The sequence below is a fragment of the Stegodyphus dumicola genome, chromosome 6, assembly GCF_044657685.1.
Source record: "Stegodyphus dumicola isolate Sdum_Otavi_A_Nest chromosome 6, ASM4465768v1".
Classification (NCBI taxonomy): Eukaryota; Metazoa; Arthropoda; class Arachnida; order Araneae; family Eresidae; genus Stegodyphus; species Stegodyphus dumicola.
Genome location: NC_140773.1, coordinates 53,981,891 through 54,003,587, shown reverse-complemented (window position 1 = coordinate 54,003,587; position 21,697 = coordinate 53,981,891). Strand labels below are relative to the sequence as shown.

Sequence of the window (21,697 nt, the reverse complement as noted above, 5' to 3'; positions counted from 1 at the left end):
TTTATTTGAACTGAATCTATCAGCCCTCTCGCTACAAATGCTGTTCATAGTAATCTGTGACGGACCATTTTGATTGAACTCGCTGTCGAATGTTGTTTACATTGTAAAATATTCGCATACTTCTTTTAATACTAGAATAGCTTTCTTCATCCTAATGCTATATTAACTGGTGGTATTATTTGAATTTCACTAATCAAACAGTATACAACGGCATTTGAGGGTTACTACTGAACCGCCAAAATCTGTGGCATTATATTTGCGTTTCACTAACCAAATTGATTATCGTAGTCCAAAGAGGCGTTAGCCGAAAAAGGCTATTAATCTCGAAACGGCGTTTTGCGTGGAATCACTAAAAGCATTGTATCACATTTCAAATTCTTACCACCAAATATAATCAGTTTGTATTTTAATTAAAGAAATTAAATGATGAAGAATCTGTATGAATGCATTGTTGCGTTTTTCTTTTCTGACACCAGTTGTTAGGTTATTTTCTTCCTTCACGTTCGTACGGGGTTCGTGTGGATTTGGATTGAATAACGACGACATTTGATGAAGTATCGAAACACACTTTATTTAGCCAATATTAATCAGGACAATTCCAAAGTCACTTTTTACAGACGTCGAAGATCTACTATACACTCGCTGGAACAATCACCGACACAGCCTTCAGCTTATCAGGCTATCACGGTGGAGACAGCTTCACTGCAAAGCACCAGACTGCAGCTCTCGACTCTGCTTGGTCGTTCTCGGAACTCCACGTACTCTCGAGACTCTCCGCGCTGCAACTCGCGTTGCACTCGACGATACGCAGAGCAGAGCTCCCGACTCTTTGGTTCAGTCGTTCCCGGAGCTCTCTCGACGATGGACTAACCGCGATACACTACAAGACTGTTTCGGTGGACTCGACGACACACTCGGCACTCGCTGCCCGGCTGTCAACTCGGGATCGACTTCGCAAGGATTGACTCGCTAGACGAGACACCAACTCAATGCTAACTGACAGCGGACCAGCAGGGTTTATATAGCTTTCGGCTTGTGTTCGAGAACATTCTGGGCTAAACCGGTAAGGATTCGTTCCAGAAGGTTCTCCATCCGTCCATGGTATATCACCAATTTTGTCACCAAATGGACGATTTCTGGCCAAATGTGGCAACCCTGCCTTCGTTTGCTATTTTATTACAACCCTAACACTGCTTTGCGGGGAATGTATCTTACCGCGCCTGTACATTTCGTAACGGTATGTATGTGGCACTGTGAAAAAAACAACGGCAAGTAAAAAAAAAAAAAAAAAAAAAAAAAAAAAAACTTATGTAGGAATCACTGAAACTTATATCTGAATTTGAATTTCGAACGCTTCATTCTTTATTTCATATTTTGTAAAACTTCAAAGAAATTTTGAGAACGATTTCAATGTGTGCAGTCGCAACACGGTACTGAAAAATATCATTTTTATCTCCAACGGGCGAGACTGTCTATCGGAAATTCTAAAGATATGCTGTTTTTTAATTTTTTTAGCCCAAAGGTTCATTAGACCGATGCTCTCGAAACTTGTGTGTGCGTGTAATTAAAAAAATCACTTTGGGCCTAAATAAAATCTGAAAGATTCAGCTTATTTTTTTTAGTTCCTATTGCTACTGTTTCTTTTCATAACGTGATCGCTCATGCACATTTTAGTGGCAAGCAGTTTAGTATAACGTGAAAGGAATAGCTCGTAGCAGTACGAGAGTTGTGGATTAAACGCTGGCTATTTGAAGTTCGGCTTGTCAATGGGCGGATAGCCATTGCCTTGCGTAAGAGTAAAATTTCAAGATAGACTCGGTTGGTAGGTTCAGAATTTGGGTACAGTGAGTAGTCCGTGAATATATCTTCTATTATAACCTTATATTAGAATTGTCTATTCCTTTTCTATTAGATGCTACTACCTATATTAGATGCTACTACCTATATTAGATGTGATTCAATGTTATTTCTACAAGCAATTTAAAAAGATCTTTATTTTCACGCCAGGTCCAGGAGACTGTAAACTTTGTGTTACAATATTTTTTTTTTATTTAACCCTCACAGATGGTCAGGTAAAATATTTAAATTTAAAGCTTACGAGGGAATTTTGAGTAAACCCTAGATAAATTATTCTTGTGATTGCGAAGATTAGATTAAAATACTCTTTGTTTTTTGCGGCAAAAAAGCGATCTTTTGTGGCGGAAGGTAACCATCAATTTCTATTTCTTGGGCTACTGGTGAACATCGAATTATTAGTGGCGAAATAAAGAATTTTATGTGATTATGTTTCAAAAATAGGTCTGGAAGATAGATTTGCAAACTTTTAACGCAGCTATAGTTGAAGTTTAATGCTAGGAAAGTACCATTATTGCACAGTATTAACCATTAGAAATTTTACAGACATTCAGTAAATTTATTTGAATATGTATGAATGCTTTAATTCTTGCATAACAGTAACCGAATGTTTAGGACCACAAACATTTAAAGTTAAAAGCAATGATAATAATTGTCTGTGGTGTCTAAATGGCTTAACTGTATCAAAGTTTTAAGTTTCATCTATGCATTTTGTTAATAACAGTCATTTCTCTTAAAACACATTTGCCATGAAGCTGTACTTCCATATGTAGACAAGCAACTATTGCTAAACCATAATAAGCTATCTACATTTTAGGGCAAAATTGTTCGTTTTTTCCCGGTCTTCATTACTAGTTTTAAAATAAAACTTCTATTAAGTATATGCATAGTACCATAAATAGCCTGATATAAAAACTTGCTTTTGAAGGCTTGATTTAAGGCGAAAAGTGTTTATGGCTTTTACTATTGTAGCGATGAATACTGTAGAAGGATATACTATAGTTTGTTCAAAGTTTTTTTGCTTAATTTAGATAAAATTCTGCCAATTAATTTCCTATAGCATTTACATAGAAAACGAATTCCGCTGGTATAACTGAATACCATTTAAATATTTGTTTCTAAGGAAGCTTAAGCGTGTTCCCGCGTTGATTTTAGTTTCTACTTAGTTTGTTTGTTCTTGACCTCTGGCATAATTATTGAATGTACTAAATTCTTATTCATTAATTTTTTAAAAACAGGCTTAACGCATCAGGAGGTACCTCGCATAGTAAAGGATTTATTTCTTAACAGCTTTCTTTTTTAAAATTGATTTTCTCACAAGGTCTTTTTAAGAGCAGTCTTAAAATGAACTAGATTTATTCTAGCAGTTTCAAAAGTGAAATTCCTAAAAATGAATGATGACAATATTTTTAACTGTTTTGTAGAAATTTTCTTCCTAGCGTGTTTTATATCTCTTTTATTCATTCCAGCTTCAGTATTTCATTCTAATAGTACAATAACTTAGCATAAGTAGAGCCACTAGTAAGAAATACGGCTCATATTAGAACTACCAAAGATAAAGTGGGGTATCGGTTTACACACGCTGCTTGAAGAAGCATCAAACGATAATGATCAATTAAAAGTGTGATGGATTATATCAAATTACTCATGATGTGAGATCTCAGAAAGACATTTAAGAACTATGAATATAGGTAGAGTTTTGAGAGTTACGATATATCTGAAGTTGATTACTCTACTGAATCAAGAATGGAATTAGAGAATTGTTTTTAGAAATTAGTTTGATGACAAAAGAAATTTCCGGGAAACAATGTCTCAGCAAAGAACGAAATTACGCAGAAGTTAAGTAATAGAGAAAATGAAAAGAAAAAGCATTTCGATGAAACTGCAAGGAATTATCGCCTTCACCCGTATGTGCTTTTGAAGTTAAGTGATAACATATCCACACAGCAGTCGAGACCAGTCTCTGAAATAGCACTGCTGATTTTTCGTGTTTCTGACTCAAAAGGGATGGAAAGCATACAAATCAAATAATTTGGAAAAGTGAAAAATTTAACGATAACCCAAAAAGGACATTTTGAAGTTTAATATTGTTTATCAGTAGAGATAAACGAAAGAGATGGCCCAGATAAATTTGCGAAACGTTTTACAAGCTCTTAGACGAATATGCGTTTAGACTAATATGGGAACGTTACATATTTTCTGTACATAAAGTAAGGAAATACATAATGCAATTCTATATCAGTGTTTAATGTTTTTAATTTGATATATCGTGAATGAAATGTATTTTTATTTAAACCAATTTGATGAAAATATAAAAATAATAATATTCTTAAGAATAGCATATGTTGCTTTTAAATAGCTTAGGCTGTTCATTAATAACATACAGATTAAATATGAAAGAAACATATCTTACGATTTCCCTAACCACAGCGGGCTCGAATGAAAATTGAAACAATGCAAAATCTTGTTTCGAAATTAACAGCCCTTTTGAACTTAAATAGAATAAAAATAAAATAGTATAAATCATCTCGGCTGATAAATGGTTGACGATAATTCATCACCGCATAAAATTAGCCTACTGGATAAAGTTCTTTTCCCCAGTCACCCCTTAAGTTACGTAGCATATAAGTAATTAATGTCACACTTCTTGCGTGCTATGAGGGTGTAAGTGGTAGCATTTCTAGCTAGCAATTAGAAGATTTGCGATTTTAATCTGAAGAGAGAACTGCTGATTTTGATGTTTGTTGCTCTTAACAAAATTTATGCAATACAAATTTATACAAAAGTCTTTACAGTGTTTGATGTATTTCCTCAGATGATAAAATGATGTAAATTTTACAAGAGTGTAGAAACATAAAAAACAAAGAAAATTTAACTCATATAAGCTAACTATTAAGATTAAAACTAGTAAAACCAAAAACTCATTCATTTAATCTTCCGAGATTAAAAATACTGTGTTTGAGATAAAAATAAAATGAAATAAAAACTTTCACTTTTCTGTTTCTACAAAAATATGCGGCAATAAATATTGTGTACGATTATAAAATACATAACTAATATCTTATAAGTCTGTAACATGTTGTGAAATGATACAGAACAGCTAATATATGGTAAAATAATGTCTTGTAATCGTTTTCTCTTTATTAAACCAGAAAACCCGTTAAATCTATTAAAAAAAATTTAAATATATGTGGTTCGTGCGTCTGTGTGTGTTGAACTCTCAGATACTTCTGAGCTCTTCCTTTCGTTGCGGCATTCAGGGCTAACACACACAAACATACTCATATAAGTCTTTATAATTTCTTTTTTTTTTTCTTTTTTTTATGTTTAGTATTTGAATTATATAGAATAAAAGTAATACAACTGAAGTAGGTGTTAGAGTACAGTGTTTACGTCAAGTAACATACCATTAGTTTTTCGGTCGCATCTGATATCTTATCATAAGGACTTTTCATAAGGGACATGAAAGATTGTATTTAAAATTTAAAGGAACATAGAGTATTAGTGTATTTTCTTATCAAGAAGGATGTATCGTTTTTTAGCCCAAAGAGCTTTTAGTCTTGAAACACGATTTTGCGTCGAATCTCTATACATGCGTCATTTCACTTTTCATTCGAGTCTCTTGTCGTTCGGCATAAGTTATTTGAAAAAAAAAAAAAAAAAAAAAAAAGATGCGGTTTTTAAGAATATTCTTTTCTTTTGTATTTGTATTAATTTAAATAATGAAAATGCATTTGATTCACGATCTATCTAATTAAAAATATTCAGTGTTTTCATATACATATGTTACCGGCAAAGTATGAAACGCCGGCATTCTATAGAATGCCTAGGCATTGTGTATAATGCCGGACGATTTTAAGCAAAGTATGAAATATGAGAATTATTACATACTTTCCCTAGGCATAGTATATAATATCTAGGCATTGTACTTAAAAAAATATTTATGATAAGGCTATTATTTAAAAGATGTTCATTCCTCAAAAAAGTTAATGAAAGAGCGCCATTAAAAAACTGTTATTCGAAACATGTAAAAAGGAGATAGTGAGATGATCTTCATACAACATAATAAAATTGTATTTTTTATCTGGTTGAGACTGGGAATCTGTATGATCTACCTGACAACGGAAATAAAATTCGGAAACAGTCATATGTTTCACAACAATGCCCTTTTCAATACCATTTTGTTTTTTTTTGGCAGGGCTCACAAAAGGTGGTTGTACAGTTCAGTATTATTACGTGTAACGTTTTTGCATTTGGTTGAAAGTTCTTTCAACATTCTGTCACCTCGTGTGTGTCTTGTATTCAAACGAGTTTTTATGAAGTATGGGAAATAACTCAGCGTCCTTGACATAATACTGTACGGTACTGACGTTTTTTTTAATAGGATGAATTAATGTAATTTTGTTTTCCACAAACATCACACCCTAACGATTCGGCAGCCGGTAGTCCCGTAGGTCTTCTTAGTAGTCATTTTGGCTTTCTTATGTCAGTTATTATCTTCTGGTAAGTAGTTTCGTTCTTCGAAACGAATGTATTTCGTACTTTGCCGGTTTGTCATTTGGCATTCTATAGAATGCCTAGAAAATGTGTGAAATATGAATCGTTTCATACATTGCCGGCTAGTTTTACGCATTCTATAGAATGCCGGATTTCAAACTTTGCCGATAACATATATATTATTATTTATTTCATATTTTGTAAAATTTTAATGATTTACCAAAATCAAAGATCTGAAAGCGGAAAGTGGGAACACTGTACGGAATAAAACATTTTAAGTCCAGCGGAAACTTTCTATCGGAAATTCTAACTATATACTGTTTATAAATATTTATGAATTTGCTGTTGAATTATTTATGGCGGATGTACAAAGAAAACGATGCTTAATAATGAAACGAAAAAGACACAAAAGACCAGAAGCAAACGTGTTTAATAGGAATGATTGCAACAACATCCTGGTAGACTGCAAGATCATCGAGTGCGTAAAAAACCTTAGCAAATCCTTTTGAGCGACCGTTAAAATCCGAATTATTTCAGATTTATTTTTCAATGCAGCACCTTGTAAAATATCAGCGCTTCAGTCTAATTTTCATCCCTATTGGATTCGTTTCATTCTTAATATCGAAGAAAAAATCTCAGAAATCCATATCTGATTGGACTGATGTAATGAAAATACTTTTTTAAATATAGAAACTGCAATTGGAAATCTAATTTAATTTTTTCTCACGATCACATTTCGCGAAGAGTTCCTTTTTTCCATTTTTGATGTATCAAATTATTGATTTCTTATTATATTTATTTTTACCCAATATCGTAAAAACTTCAGTTAACTCATTTAATAATCCTGAATAATTTCATATATGAATGACTTCTTGTTAAATTCTTGGAATCTTATTTTACTTTAAGGAGAAATCTTTCAACGAGAAAATTGTTAAAAGGAAATGCGTTCACAAAATCATTAAAGTTTAAATATGAACAGGATTGAAAAACATATTTTAAAAAGCTTTTTTGTAGGTATAATTGCGAACGTAAAAGAGGTTATCCTCGAATAAAACGAAATGCAATTGGACAAAAAAATAATTGATTTACCTATAGAAAATGCTTCAATAACTCTAGAAAGCGCATGAAATCATACAGAAATTAAAAAATCATATTAATATTTCTGCATTTTACCGCTAGACACGTCTATAAATATGTAAGATATTTTTTTTAATTTGATGCTAATTTTAATTAAATAATATTACCAAATAGCTGCTTTCTCTGGAATTATTAACTTGTTTTCCAAGAACTTTTAGGCCTAAACTTTCGAATTTTTTGGCAATCTGTCTAGAATTTCTCCATCGCTTGATGTTTCTGAAAACGATAAAAATATAAAAACCTTAAGTACCCATTTAATTTTCCTTGTTTTCGTTATTTAGTATGATTAAAATTTGAAAACATACTATTAAATTAAACCATTCTTGGCCACTTATATGAACTATAAAAGAATACATTTATTCGTACCATACACGCATATATACTCACCTGCTTTATGAGAGCTGCTACTCATAAATGCTGGAGGAAATATTTGAGAAAAATATAAAAAATAAAAAATACAGAAATTATAAATTAAATAAGAAATTTCCCTACCTAATATCGATATGAAGCTCCCAGTTGGGCACTAGAAACAATTTTAAGGCAAGCAGTTATGAAAGGCTAGCTAGTTTGTAAGGATCTTAAGTTTTACTAACGTTTATTTTATTTCAAATCTTTACTATCACTTCTTATTTTCTACTTCCGGCCAGAATTAAAAGCTTTAACGTATTTATGCAAATTTGTCTGGCGAACGCCAAGTACTTAAGTTGTGGCTTTTTGCCAAGCGAGAGAGAGGAAGGAGTTAATAGAAGCAGGCCGCGTGCCTTAGCAGTTTACTAGGCTGCTGGTTGCCTTCCAGGCCAGAGGTTTAATCCTCTTGATAATTTTAAGGGGTCTCACGACCTTTAAATCTTCAAAAATATCGATTTTTTGAAAAACATATATGTTTTAGTTTGAACATTTCTGCGCACTTTAAAAAAAAAAAAAAAAAAAAACCGTGTTAAAATATTCCGTGTAGTTTAGGAGATATCATTAAAAACGTAAAGGTCACTGACACGAGAATCCTTCATCACGTATGTAAATAAACATTTAAAGGGACACGTCATTTGCTCACAGCTGTCCTAGCCGTTATATAACTGAGTGTTGCTACATTCTAGCCTACAAGTCTTATTTTTATTTCGTCAGCAATCAGTAGCAATGATTCTACTCAACTTAATACTTATTCTGAATGTTTACATCGTGTTTCCGTAAGCTATTACTACGTTGTTTGATTCTGCAAAGTTGTATTGACGTTTGCAGCATTTATTTGGTGTATATTGAATTTTTGATGCGTTAGTCTTTTTGCTGCAATAATAAGTATATTTATATATTATATTTGTGATGGCAAATAATAAAAGAGCTTCTGGGAAGCGAGCTAAAAAACGTCGCTTCCACGGCAACCGCTACACGAATATCAGATCTGAACTTTCTGATAAAAGCTTGGTTTCATCAGGTGATGACCATAATACTCAAATTGAACATGTAGAAAGTGCATCCGAGAAAAAGCTTAACAATGCATTATTTAATGAAAGTGATACTGACATTATGAATCGTTTTTATGGCTATATAATTATGGATAAAGACATATTGTTTGCATTTTTGAAAGAGAATGTAATGTGCAAGTTGTGCTATAATTCTGTCAATATTTCTGAGAGAAAACCCTTTGGATTATTTTCAACAATTTCTGTGAAATGTGAAAAGTGTAGTTTTAAAACAGAATTCAATAATTCAAAGTTGATTGGTGAACACAAAAATGTTCCTCAATTAAACAGACGAATTGTTTATGCTATGCGATGCATTGGTCAAGGTCTGGAACCTCTGGAAACATTTTGTGGTATAATGGATCTAGGTAAACCTGTGACACAGAATGCTTATGACAAAATCTGCAAACATATAAATGCAGCTTCAAAAACTGTCGCCATTCAAAGTATGGAAATTGCTGCAGAAGAAGAGGCATGCAAAACTGCATCAAATTATGTCACCGTAAGTGGTGATGGAACATGGAAAACGAGAGGACATACTTCACATATTGGAGTATGTTCTGTAATAGGTGCTGAAACAGGGAAGGTTTTAGATGTTGAAGTTCTCTCGTCCACTTTTAAAGGATGTGATCTATGGAAAGCAAAAAAATCTGGGAAAGCTTTCGAAGAGTGGCAAATGAAACATTTGCCAAATTGTCAGAAAAATCATATCGGTTCTTCAGGAAAAATGGAAGTCGATGGTATGATAAAAATTTTTCACAGATCAGAAGTTGAAAGAGGTCTCAAATATATTAATTATATTGGTGATGGTGATTCTAGAACATTCCCTGCTATACGTGACAGCAAACCATATGATGATGAAACTGTTTCAAAACTTGAATGTGTTGGTCACGTACAAAAAAGAATGGGAACTCGACTGAGAAAGCTAAAACAAGACTATAGATGTAAAACGCTGGAGGACGGTAAACCTTTATCAGGCAAAGGACGACTGACAGACACCATGATAAATAGGCTGACTCAGTATTATGGAAATGCAATTCGCTCAAATGCTTTGTCAGTTGATGAAATGCGTAAGGGTATTTGGGCAGTTTATTTTCATACGAGATCAACTGATGCTGAACTGTTACATACATTTTGTCCTGCTGGTGCAGACTCATGGTGTAAATATCAACAAGCAGTTTCAAATGGCTCAGTGGGTAAATTTCATCATAAAGTGACTTTGCCATCTTCAGTCATGGATGTTATAAAACCTGTTTTTAAAGCTTTATCAAGTCCAGATCTTTTGAAACGATGCCTTGGTAGCTTCACTCAGAATCCAAATGAATCTTTTAATTCCCTCATATGGCAGATGTGTCCGAAAACTTCTGGATCTGGGAAACGAATTGCAGAAATTGCTGTATATGAAGCAGCAATTTTATTTAACATGGGCAAAAAGGGTAGGCTATCTGTCATGAGGCAAATGGGTATCCATCCAGGTATAAATGCAATAAAATCTCAACTTCGCAGTGATATGAAACGTGTAAATACTGCTAAGAAGAGAGCAATGCAAAACACTATAGAAGCACGAAAAGCAAGGAAAAGATCCAAAACAAGTTTAGAACATCAGCAAATTGATCAAGAAGGAATAATGTATGAACCTGGAGGTTTTTAATTTGTGTATATAAATATTATGAATAGTAACAGTATTTTGTGATAAGTTATGTGTGTCGAGAAAAATTTAAACATCTTGTTCAAAAAACTGATTATTAATTATATTTTTATTCTCAGAAATATTTATAGGTTTATAACACAGTTTGCACATTGCATTCTCTTTCATGTATATGAAAAATATATCTTTATCTGCAATAATGTATCCTTGATAACGGTTGACTGTGTCATCACTTTCATTAAACAATGCATTGTTAATTGTTTTTCAGATGCAGTTTCCTTATTATAAATATATATTCTGTCATTAACTTTATTCAAAACACAAACAAAAAGCATAAAATACAAATTAGGTACCAAATACTACGAGTTAAGTCACAATGTTACTCATTTTTATAGCGATGCAAACTTTACAGGTCTTTATCTCAAAACGTGTTTTTTTAATGCGTCGCGCATGATATTTCGAAAACTTTTTAATGTATCCTTATGAAATTTGTACCATAGTATTATCATGTTACACTAAATTAATTAAACTAAAATTTTGGTATTTTAATGAAATGTTTCAATTTTATAAGGTATGTAAAAATCAAAATATAGCAAAAAAATTATATTTAATATATATATCATAAAAAAATTAAAAATGCATGAATTGTGTAATATTTTTAGTTCAGTTATATTCTCAAACATTCTTCTGCATAAAAAAGAAAAATTAAACATTTTGGTACAAAACATTTCTTGTACATGTGCGCGCAGTGTGCGTACAGATTAATTAGATGTGAAAAATGTCTTATAATTTAACATTTGTTTTTACAATTTTTATTATAATTTTCAAATTTCAAGTACATTTAATTAAAGAATAGACATTAAATTAATAATGAACAAAATATTGAGTATTTTTGATAAGAATTAAAAAAGTTGCACAAGATTGAAAAAAGGTAAAAAAATTCATCTTTCGACTCATTCAAGGGTCGTGTGACCCCTTAAACGTATTGTAGTGTTAAAACTTCTCTGTACTACATACGGCTTCCTGTTAATATACGGCCAATCTTCCACGTAGGCCCTTGTTTATTATTCCAAAGTTAAGTTAGAGTTTAGTTAATATTTTTATATTCTTACGTTCAGAACACAAGTGGTTGGTCTCTGTATTCCGAAGTCCGGAAATTATTGTAAAGAGTGAAAAATAAAGGTTTTCGTATACCCTTCCTGTGTATCTTGTCTACTTCCCACATTTATTGAACACAGCTTTAGTAAGCTCCCTGTTCCGAGTCAGGTTCTTGAATGTTCCCCAAGCAAGTAAGGAGAAACACTGAACCTGATAGTAGCGCCCGACGAAGAAAAATAACCATGGCCGAGTTTCAAGAAGAACCTGTGCTGCCTGCAGAAGAGGCTCAGAATCCAGAAATGCCAGCTGCCGCGATGGAAGGATTTGGTTACATCGTCCAGACCATGCGCGCAGCGATGAAACCAGAAGCAACATTAATGGAAACTCACCGGTAACCAGTTTTTTGGAAAAAGTAGATGACCACTTCATGATGTATCCCGTGCACGAGTTCCAGAAAGTCACATTTGCTACTAGCGCTTTGAGGGGCCAAGCGCTTAATTGGTTCAAATGCATAGGCAGAAGTCTCTTGGGTCAAGCGGGAAGTCCCACCTATACTTACGAAAATTTCAAGACTGCCTTAGTAAAAGCCTTCCCTGTCGTAAGGGATCGTGCGAAATTAGAAGCGGAACTTTTCAGCATATACCAGAAACCAATTGAAAATCTCTCAAGCTTTATTTTAAGAACAATTCACGTCTTCAAACTCTTGTATGGAAACCGTCCGGATCCTGAGATAATTCAAGTGATTTTGCCGAGGTTACTTCCCCAAGTACAAGACTTTATTGAATTAAGGAATCCGACTACACTGGAAAAGTTATTTGAGCTAGCAATCCAGTTTGAAAGTAGAAGAACGGCGGACATTGAAAGAAGACGCCAATATCAACAACGAAACCAATTTGGTGAGCTAAGACCACAGCAAAGTCAAGCACACGGCTACGGAAGCAAAGCGAATCAGTGGGCAAGGAAACCCGAGCATCCAAAAACAACCGGCGAACGTCGACAGTTCAATAGCAATCCAGGAAAAAAGTCTCAAGGTCAGTGGAAAAAGAAGGAAATCATGGAAAGAAAAAAAGATTTAAACTAAAACGGATTTCTGCTGACGGGAGGGTGCGAAAATCCGAAGGCCAAGAAAACCCCTCTTCCTTCAAGTTAAATACAGTAATGGTGAAAAATTTGACTCTTCCGAAGATTGAAGTGTTGGTGAATAACATCCCAGCCACCGCAGTCCTGGATACAGGCGCGCAGTGTTCCTGTGTGGCAGAAGATTTTTTTTAGGAAGTATTTTCGTAAATATCGCATATATAATTCGGATAATACGACAGTGTTAGCTGCGCAAGGAGAAAGATGTAAGTGCATAGGTAAATTACCGCTATACATTCGTATCAAGGACGAACAAGTAAAGGTTATGTTTTTTATAGTACAGAATCTGCAAGCACATATTATCTTAGGAATAGATTTTCTTTCAGAGGCAGAAGCAACGCTGGATTTTAATGAAGCGTCCCTTAAGCTGACGATGAAACTACTTCGCAAAGAAAAAACGGAACCGCCAATGTTAAAACTTGATCACCTGCCTAAGGAAGAACAACAAAGATTCCGACAAGTGGTAAGTGAATTTGCTTCGTTATTTAGTGATATTCCAGGATTTACACAAGTTACTAACCATAGTATCGACACCGGAGATTCAATGCCAGTTCGCCACAAAGCATACCGGTATGATAAGAATAAAGAAAAAATTATAGAATGGCACATTAGAGATATGTTACGGAAAAAGTTCGTAACGCGCATCTCAAGTAGTTATGCTGGCCCGGTGGTTTTATGTAAGAAAAATAATGACTATCCATTGACACATCCAAAAAGGTGGAGATTCGCAATTGACTACCGTAAATTAAACTCCATAACTAAATATCCGGTATATCCGTTACCTATTATTGAAGAAATTCTAAGGAACATAACGTCTACCAAATATATGACGACTTTAGACTTAACGACTGGTTATTTTCAAATAGGGGTTAGACCGGAGGACGTGCCTAAGACTGCTTTTATAACCAAGTCTGGCACTTATGCATTCCTGCGTATGCCGTTTGGCCTTTCAGGGGCACCGGCAACATTTCAGCGATGTATGGACATTGTGCTAAGGCCTGTTCTTGGAAAGTCCACATTTATCTATTTAGACGATATCATTATTACTCGTGATAATCTGGACCAACATGTACAGGATTTAAGACAGGTGTTTTCATTATTAAATGAGGCCGGTCTAAAAGTTAATGTCGAAAAGTGCAAATTTGCAGCCCCTGAACTAAAATATTTAGGTTACAAAATATCTCGGAAAGGAATCGAGACAGACGAATCAAAAATAATCGCTGTACAAAAGTATCTTACTCCAAACACCGCGAAGAAGCTCTCTTCTTTTCTAGGACTTTGTTCATATTATAGGTCCTTTATAAAAGAGTTTGCAGCTATTGCTGAACCATTGTTAAAATTAAAAAGGAAAAAGGCAAGATTCTCGTGGACGGCCGAAGCCAATAGTGCTTTCGAAAAATTAAAGCAAGCATTAACGCAAGCCCCTGTGTTGAAATTTCCTAAAAAGGATGAGAATTTAGAAATTTCAGCGGATGCTTCGGATTATGCGGTAGGAGCGGTACTTTCGCAAAATCAGCAGCCCGTGGCATTTTTTAGTCGAACTTTAAATCAAACACAAAGAAATTATTCCGCGACTGAGAGAGAGGCACTTGCAGTTCTGTTAGCAGTGCAAAAGTTCCGAGTCTATTTCGGAAGAGCGCCAATAACAGTGTATTCTGATCATGCGGCGGTAACTAGATTGTACTCAGGGAAAAACTTATCCCCAAGGTTAATAATATGGGCACTCAAACTACAAGAATATAATCTGGTAATCAAGCATAGCCCCGGAAAGGAAAATATCGTAGCAGATGCCCTATCCAGAATAAAAATAGATGAAGAAGGCAATACTGTAAAGGTGGCAATGCTCACAGCATGTACAACAAATTCCCGAGAAACTGTAATAACCGAACTGGGTAAGGATCCTGAGTTTGGAAACATTTATGAGTATTTAAAGGATCCTGAAAATTTTAGCCACCAAGATATTGTGGCGATAAGATATAGGGCGGCCCATTGCGAACTAATAGATGGTCTATTATTTTATACAAAAACTACAAATTCCAACAACGTATTTCGACCTGTTATCCCAGCTAGTCTTAGATTAAATATCCTGCAGGAGTTACACGACAACCCATTAGCTTCTCATGCTGGTATTCGAAAAATTAACCAACGCGTACGCGAGGTAGTCTATTTTCCTGAACTGCAAAAGTTAACAAGGGCGTATGTTCAGTCCTGCCCAACATGTCAAGCAGTTAATTATATTAATTTCCGCCCGGCCGGGTTTCTAAATAGTATTAAATCCGAATTTTCAAATGAAGTAATTGGCATTGATTTATTGGGCCCTTTCCCAAAATGTCAGTTAAATAAAAGTCGGTATATCCTTGTTATGGTTGATCATTTTAGTAAGTGGACCGAAATTGTTCCCTTAAAACGAGCCTCCGCGAAATTAGTTACTGATTCTATTTTAAATAAATATATTTTAAAATATGGGGCGCCCCTAAAAGTTATACCGGATAATGGTCCTCAATTTGTAAGTAATATATTTGAAGACATGTGCCAAAAACTGGGCATACGTCATTTTAAAATGGTCCCGTTTCGGCCCCAATCAAATATAGCGGAACGGGTCAATAGAAATATAGTGAAAATTATCCGTAGTTATGTTAAAAATTTTCATAAAAGCTGGGATAACTATGTCAATGAATTTGCTTTCGCCCTTAGGACCGCAAAACATGATACAACGGGCAAAATTCCTGCTGAGTTATTTTTAGGCAGAAAGATTATAACGCCGTTAGATAAATTATTTTATGTTCAACAAAGAGCCCCAGAATTTAAAATGGATGATATACAAAAATTAATTAAAAAAGCAAAAAAGAACACTGAAGTAGCTCAAAGAAAACAGAAGCTCTATTATGATATGAAACGACGGGGAGTAACTTATAAAGTAGGAGATGAAGTATTAAAAATTAAGCATTCACTTTCTTCAGCACCAGAAGATAAAACCGCCAAATGTTTTCCACGATTTGAAGGACCATATGTCATAGAAAAAATAACTCACGCTGTAGTGGTGTTAAAAGCCAGGAATGGTGAAACATGCTCCGCAAACATTGACCAAATAAAACCATACTATGACCGTAATAAAATGCAAATACTTAAAGATCTTTTGCAGTATCCGGCACGGCAGCCACTGCAGGCACAAGCTCCAGAGGTGGAACAACGACAAGCACAAGGACAAGCCATTAGGAGGCAGGAGCAATTGAAAAGAAAGTTTCCCCGTTGGAAATTGAAGGTAACAAGAAAAAGAAGCCGTTCCACCGACCACGAAAGAGAGCGCACGACCACTCCCAGAATGAAGAAGGGAGAAGTACGACGAATGCAAAGAGAACCAGGAGAAATAACGGCAACTATAACCCGGCTCCCAAACGGAAGATCTACTCATCGGACAGGACTCTACGCAGCAAATGTCGCCGAATTGCGGAAGGAACACCACCGGCGGAGGAAAAGATACAAGGAAAATTTGAACGGCCAGCAACGAGGTCCAAGCAGGAACGAGAGAGAAGTGTCCCGGTTCCGCCAAGACCACAGGCAGAGGCGAAAATGAAGGTATTCAAGGGTGATCGAACTGGAGGGAAAAGAAAGCTCCTAGAGGAAGAAACTGAAGGGCGAGCCCGCACAAGAAGGAGGATAAATCAAACACGAATCTTAGCTACCTTCCAGGACTGGGCAGAGAAAAGAATGTCCGAATATCACAAAGATAAGTAAAATTTTATGTTACTTTGCAAACGTAAGTTAATCTTTCATTCTTACTGCAAGTAGCAGATTTCAAGACGTTTTACCTCATGTGAGGTCTACCTTTATCGCCAAAAAATCGAGAAATGAGTTGTTACCTATTTTGGTATTATGTTTTTCAATTACTCGCGAGTAAAACTAAAGTTGATGTATAATAGGTATGTGTAAATACTTGAATATTGTAAAAGTTATTGTATAAATTTTATTTAAAACATTCTGGCAAGAAAGAAGTTTTAGTCTGAAAGACTTTTGAAATGTAGTATTTCAATGTAGAAGAATTGGCACTTGCTTGGAAAAGAATAGAATTTAACAATGTACTACTAATGTATGTTTTAAATTGCGTAAAATTAACGGCATGTTAATATGTCCTTATATACAATGTGAACTGTTATTTTAAATGTTAAGAAATACTGTGATATGGTAAAAGTGAAAGTAACGCCAAAAATTTTAAACTTATTTGTGTGACTGTAGAAAGGCCAAATTATTGTGAATATGTGTTAAAGGTTGAATGAATGTAGTTAGGCTCTCTGACGCTACACTTCAGAGTTAGCCACTTTCAGAATAGTATCTCAGGGTTTAGAGATGAAGTTAAGGTGTGTTACGAGGTCTTGTTATGTTGAATTTTAACACGTTAGTGTTTTGATTGTAGGCGGCAGTGTTGAACACTTTTACATAAACACATTCGTATTTGGTGTTTTCTTTTACAACACATGTCAGAGAGCACGGGGAGAGAATTAAATAAAGTCATGAATGAAATAAGAATGTTAAGAGAAATATAAATATTCATGTAACTTGCCATTTAATTGTGTAACATTTCATTAAACTAGTTTTCCTTCCAGATCTCTGGAAGGAACCAGATTTCAACTCAAAGCTCCTTTTTAGATGCAGTACAGATGAAAAGTAATTGTCCATGGAGCTGATAATGTAAAAACAAATTTTTTTTTTAAATTTCTAGTTTCTAGTGAGGAATGTTTGTAAAAGATTGGCCTCGCGTTAGATTCTAGAGCTAAAAGTTTTCAACAAGGTCGTTTTAGACCTCAGTTTCAAACTAATTAACTCTGGCGGGAAGTATGTAAGGATCTTAAGTTTTACTAACGTTTATTTTATTTCAAATCTTTACTATCACTTCCTTATTTTCTACTTCCGGCCAGAATTAAAAGCTTTAACTTATTTATGCAAATTTGTCTGGCGAACGCCAAGTACTTAAGTTGTGGCTTTTTGCCAAGCGAGAGAGAGGAAGGAGTTAATAGAAGCAGGCCGCGTGCCTTAGCAGTTTACTTGTTTGCTGGTTGCCTTCCAGGTCAGAGGTTTAATCCTCTTGATAATTTTAAACGTATTGTCGTGTTAACAGTTCTCTGTACTACATACGGCTTCCTGTTAATATACCGCCAATCGGCCAATCTTCCACGTAGGCCCTTGTTTATTATTCCAAAGTTAAGTTAGAGTTTAGTTAATATTTTTATATTCTTACGTTCAGACCACAAGTGGTTGGTCTCCGTATTCCGAAGTCCGGAAATTATTGTAAAGAGTGAAAAATAAAGGTTTTCGTATACCCTTCCTTTGTATCTTGTCTACTTCCCACATTTATTGAACATAGCTTTAGTAAGCTCCCTGTTCCGAGTCAGGTTCTTGAATGTTCCCAAGCAAGTAAGGAGAAACACTGAACCTGATAAGTTTAATAATGAATTCCTCAGAAATTAAAGCTATATTAAATCAAATCATACGCTTAAAATAAGCCGTTCAAAATAATAAAGTTAAATGATAAAATATTTTCTTGTGAAGTGTTTTCTTCATAAATTAACACCGTGTAAATATTATTAACTTCATTAATTAAGGAAGATAGAATTACTTAAGATGGATCAGTCCGTTTATTTAATTGGCTCTTTTACGCACAATTCTCATAATAACCAATATATCCTTCAAATATGGCAATATGGACGCCAGATCCGCGAAAAGAAAAAAGAAACACCTCGAGCCTTCGAAGAAAGTAAAAATATAGTTTATTAAAACGTATGAAATAACGCAAATCCTGAAACAGCATTAAAACAGAAAATCTAGGAAAATGCTACACGCCGCTTAAATAAACAAAATTGTGTACGTAGAATAGCTTTGGTTTTAAAAACTGCGATAATAGCGTTCCCACTCACGATAGCTGATATCAGTGGTAATGATATGTTCGCAAATGTTTACAATTTAGTTGCGAAAGGTAAAGGAGACTGGATTTTGAAGAGACAGGTTCGTTGCTTCTGTTCACCGACTCCTCTCAGCCTGTATTTGCCGATTTTCGGTTTACACTCCCACAGTACCTGAAAGCTAAGTTTACCGTATGTTCTGGCTTATGTGGAAGAAAATCTGCAGACGGCTAGAGCAAACATTCTTGTAGTGTTAGTATGCTTAATTGAGCTGAGACATCCTTCAGTCTTTCTATAACCTTTCAGAAAACTGTTTCCGAAAGTATTTTTTTTAACTTCAATCTATAAAGTAGACTCACAAAACAAACACTAAGTATTTTTCCTTGTTTTTATCATGAAAGGGAAATTCTATCTGTTATTTATTTACTTATTTTATTTATTTCGTAAAGCGTAAGCAGTGTTAAAGCTGGTCTTTCGTAATACGAAGAGGATCAGAGAGAACTTTCGTTAAGAGTGAAAATAAAAGCTGTGAACCTTTGTAAAATTAGAGGAAATATGTTCAGTATGTTCTGTTATTTGCTCTAAATATACTGTATTCTGATGCACTGCCTGAGCCCTTTCATATCATCCATAGCTATCGTTATAATTCTTTAGCTATGTTTAAAAAATGATATAAATTCTAATTTTGTTGTCCTGCCTTGAAACAGATTGTATATGTCTGAGACTGCTTTCTGTTTTTAAAGAACTCGAGCTTAAAATTTTCTTAGTTTTCAGAAGAAATACAGAAGGCGGATTAAAAATTTCACTCTTAGCCAAAATTTTATTTGTGCTACAATAATTCTTCTGTATTTAGCATTGGGTAATATATTCTAACAAATTCTGGTTGATTTTGATCGTAGGATCTCTGGGAGAGACCTCGTGTCTCCGCCCATCATCAACTAAGCTGAACTGTTGATCCGTTAAAACCGTTGATTCCGTTTCGGTTGATCCCGTAAGAGCGGCAACTACAATCTAAAACGTTTGCAAGCTTTACAACCTTAATAAACGTCCTGTAGCTGAATACAAGATGAGAGTTATTCCATATCAAAATAAATGACTTAATCTATCACAGAAACTAATCAAAACCAAAACTAACTAAGTTAAAATCGCATTAAACAAAAGAACTGGTAAACATTAAGAAAAGAATTGATAACTTGCGTCTGAATGTTGTTTCATGTAACAAAAAGCTTAATTTTCTTGAATTTTCTGTGTAACACAATTCCAATTAAAATAAGAATGAAGTTAAATAGTTAATAATATCTTTATTTTAAGCCTACATGTGTAGTCAAAATATTTCGCATATTTTAAAAAATATGTCTTTTACGTGTAGCATAAGGAATTTAAGGATATCAAAAATGAACATGGTAGGTCTAAGTACTGCTGTTCTTGCTTTGAAATGCTTTCAGAAAGCAACACTAGATGTACTAAATTTGCAATGGAAATTGGTCTTCGAAAACCATTGTAAGAGAATAAAATTTATAACCTGTCAGTTAGTCCAAAGCTCTTCAGCAACCGAATTTACGTAAATTAAAGTGTCATGGTGATCCAGTTTCGAAGCTTCAGCTTTAATTACAGAACGTAAGCAATCAAATAAACTTTCGATCGCTTGTAAACAGCGTGATTTCCTTTTCTGTCACTATCAGCTTTATTTCGTTTAATTTCCTAATGAGGTAAGTAAGTAAAATTATCAGAATCAATTTCGTTGCAAATAGATTTATTTCTTGTTAATTAGACCTTACAGCTCTCGAAAAGATTATATCAAGTTTGGATAATTTACTTAGAACCGATTTCCTAAAGTAAAATAGGAAGTTAAACATGATAAATACTAATCAATTGTTAAGATACATTTGAAGAAACTTCAAAAACATGTTTCAGGGAATTTTGAGATATTTGTACCACCTAACAAGTGTCTTAAGTGTACCAATGTGATTCTACAATTAAAAGTTTTATAGATGACTTTGGCATTAGGCTCTCACAAAGATATTCTTTATTTTGTTCACAGATGAATAATGCCATCAGATTTACTGCATATTCTCTATCTCAAGTGTTTTGAGTTTCGTCTTTTCCAAAATGGAAATTTAAGGTTTGAGAACGAACCTAGAATTGAATAATCAGAAGAGGTGAAAGGTGATGAACTGATGGGTGGAATCAAATCCATATACAGCAAGTTGAGAACTAGCTGAAGAACTCATTTCTCACATCAGCAATTTCAGTTCACTTCACATAATTATGAAAGCTTCTTGTACTACTGTTTTATTTCTACATGAACTCAGAGCTGACAATTGCCAACAACATTTCAAGGGAAGGGAGACAATCGTATCGTGTTGCATATTGGCTGTCCAGAAAATGATCAAAATTCAACGTTCAGAGTATAGTTCACATATATTTGTTTTACTTTCGGATAATCATAATGTTAAACTATGGTAAGGCAAGGATTGACTCTACATATATTTAGCATAATTGGAACCAGAATTTAATCATTAAAACAAAGAAAATTAAGTTTGTCAAATTCAAAATTTAAACAAAATAAAATTTTTGTTTCATAATTTCATCATGAATGATGTATAATTAGTGTTTGTAAGTATGATTTCATAGAAAGTGCGTGATTAATCCTAAAAACAAAGTATATGAAATCTTTAAATATACAGCAATAAAAATTAACGAAAAATATTACATTTTCATTGTTATCTTAAAATTCTAATTAAGCTTTATATGTGATCGCAAATCATATCTCTAGGAAAATTAAATTTTTTACGAAGTAAGTTTTTTTATTAGTATATAAGTTGAACATCGGTAACTAGACGCTGGTATATGTGCGTTTACCGAAACTTTCACGTAAATGTTTACTGCAGTTCTCAAATAGTGATTTAAATAAGTATTTTATGACTTTATTTTCACCCTCTTTTTCGCATGCTTTCGGGGTTTAACTGGACTAA

The 21,697-nt window shown here is 34.1% G+C and overlaps 1 protein-coding gene across 1 annotated transcript in view; it reads left to right on the top strand.

Annotated features, from left to right (window-relative positions):
- Positions 1–21,697, top strand: part of LOC118204971 (BDNF/NT-3 growth factors receptor-like) — a 722,804-nt gene that overhangs the window by 376,950 nt on the left and 324,157 nt on the right. The window lies entirely within an intron of this gene.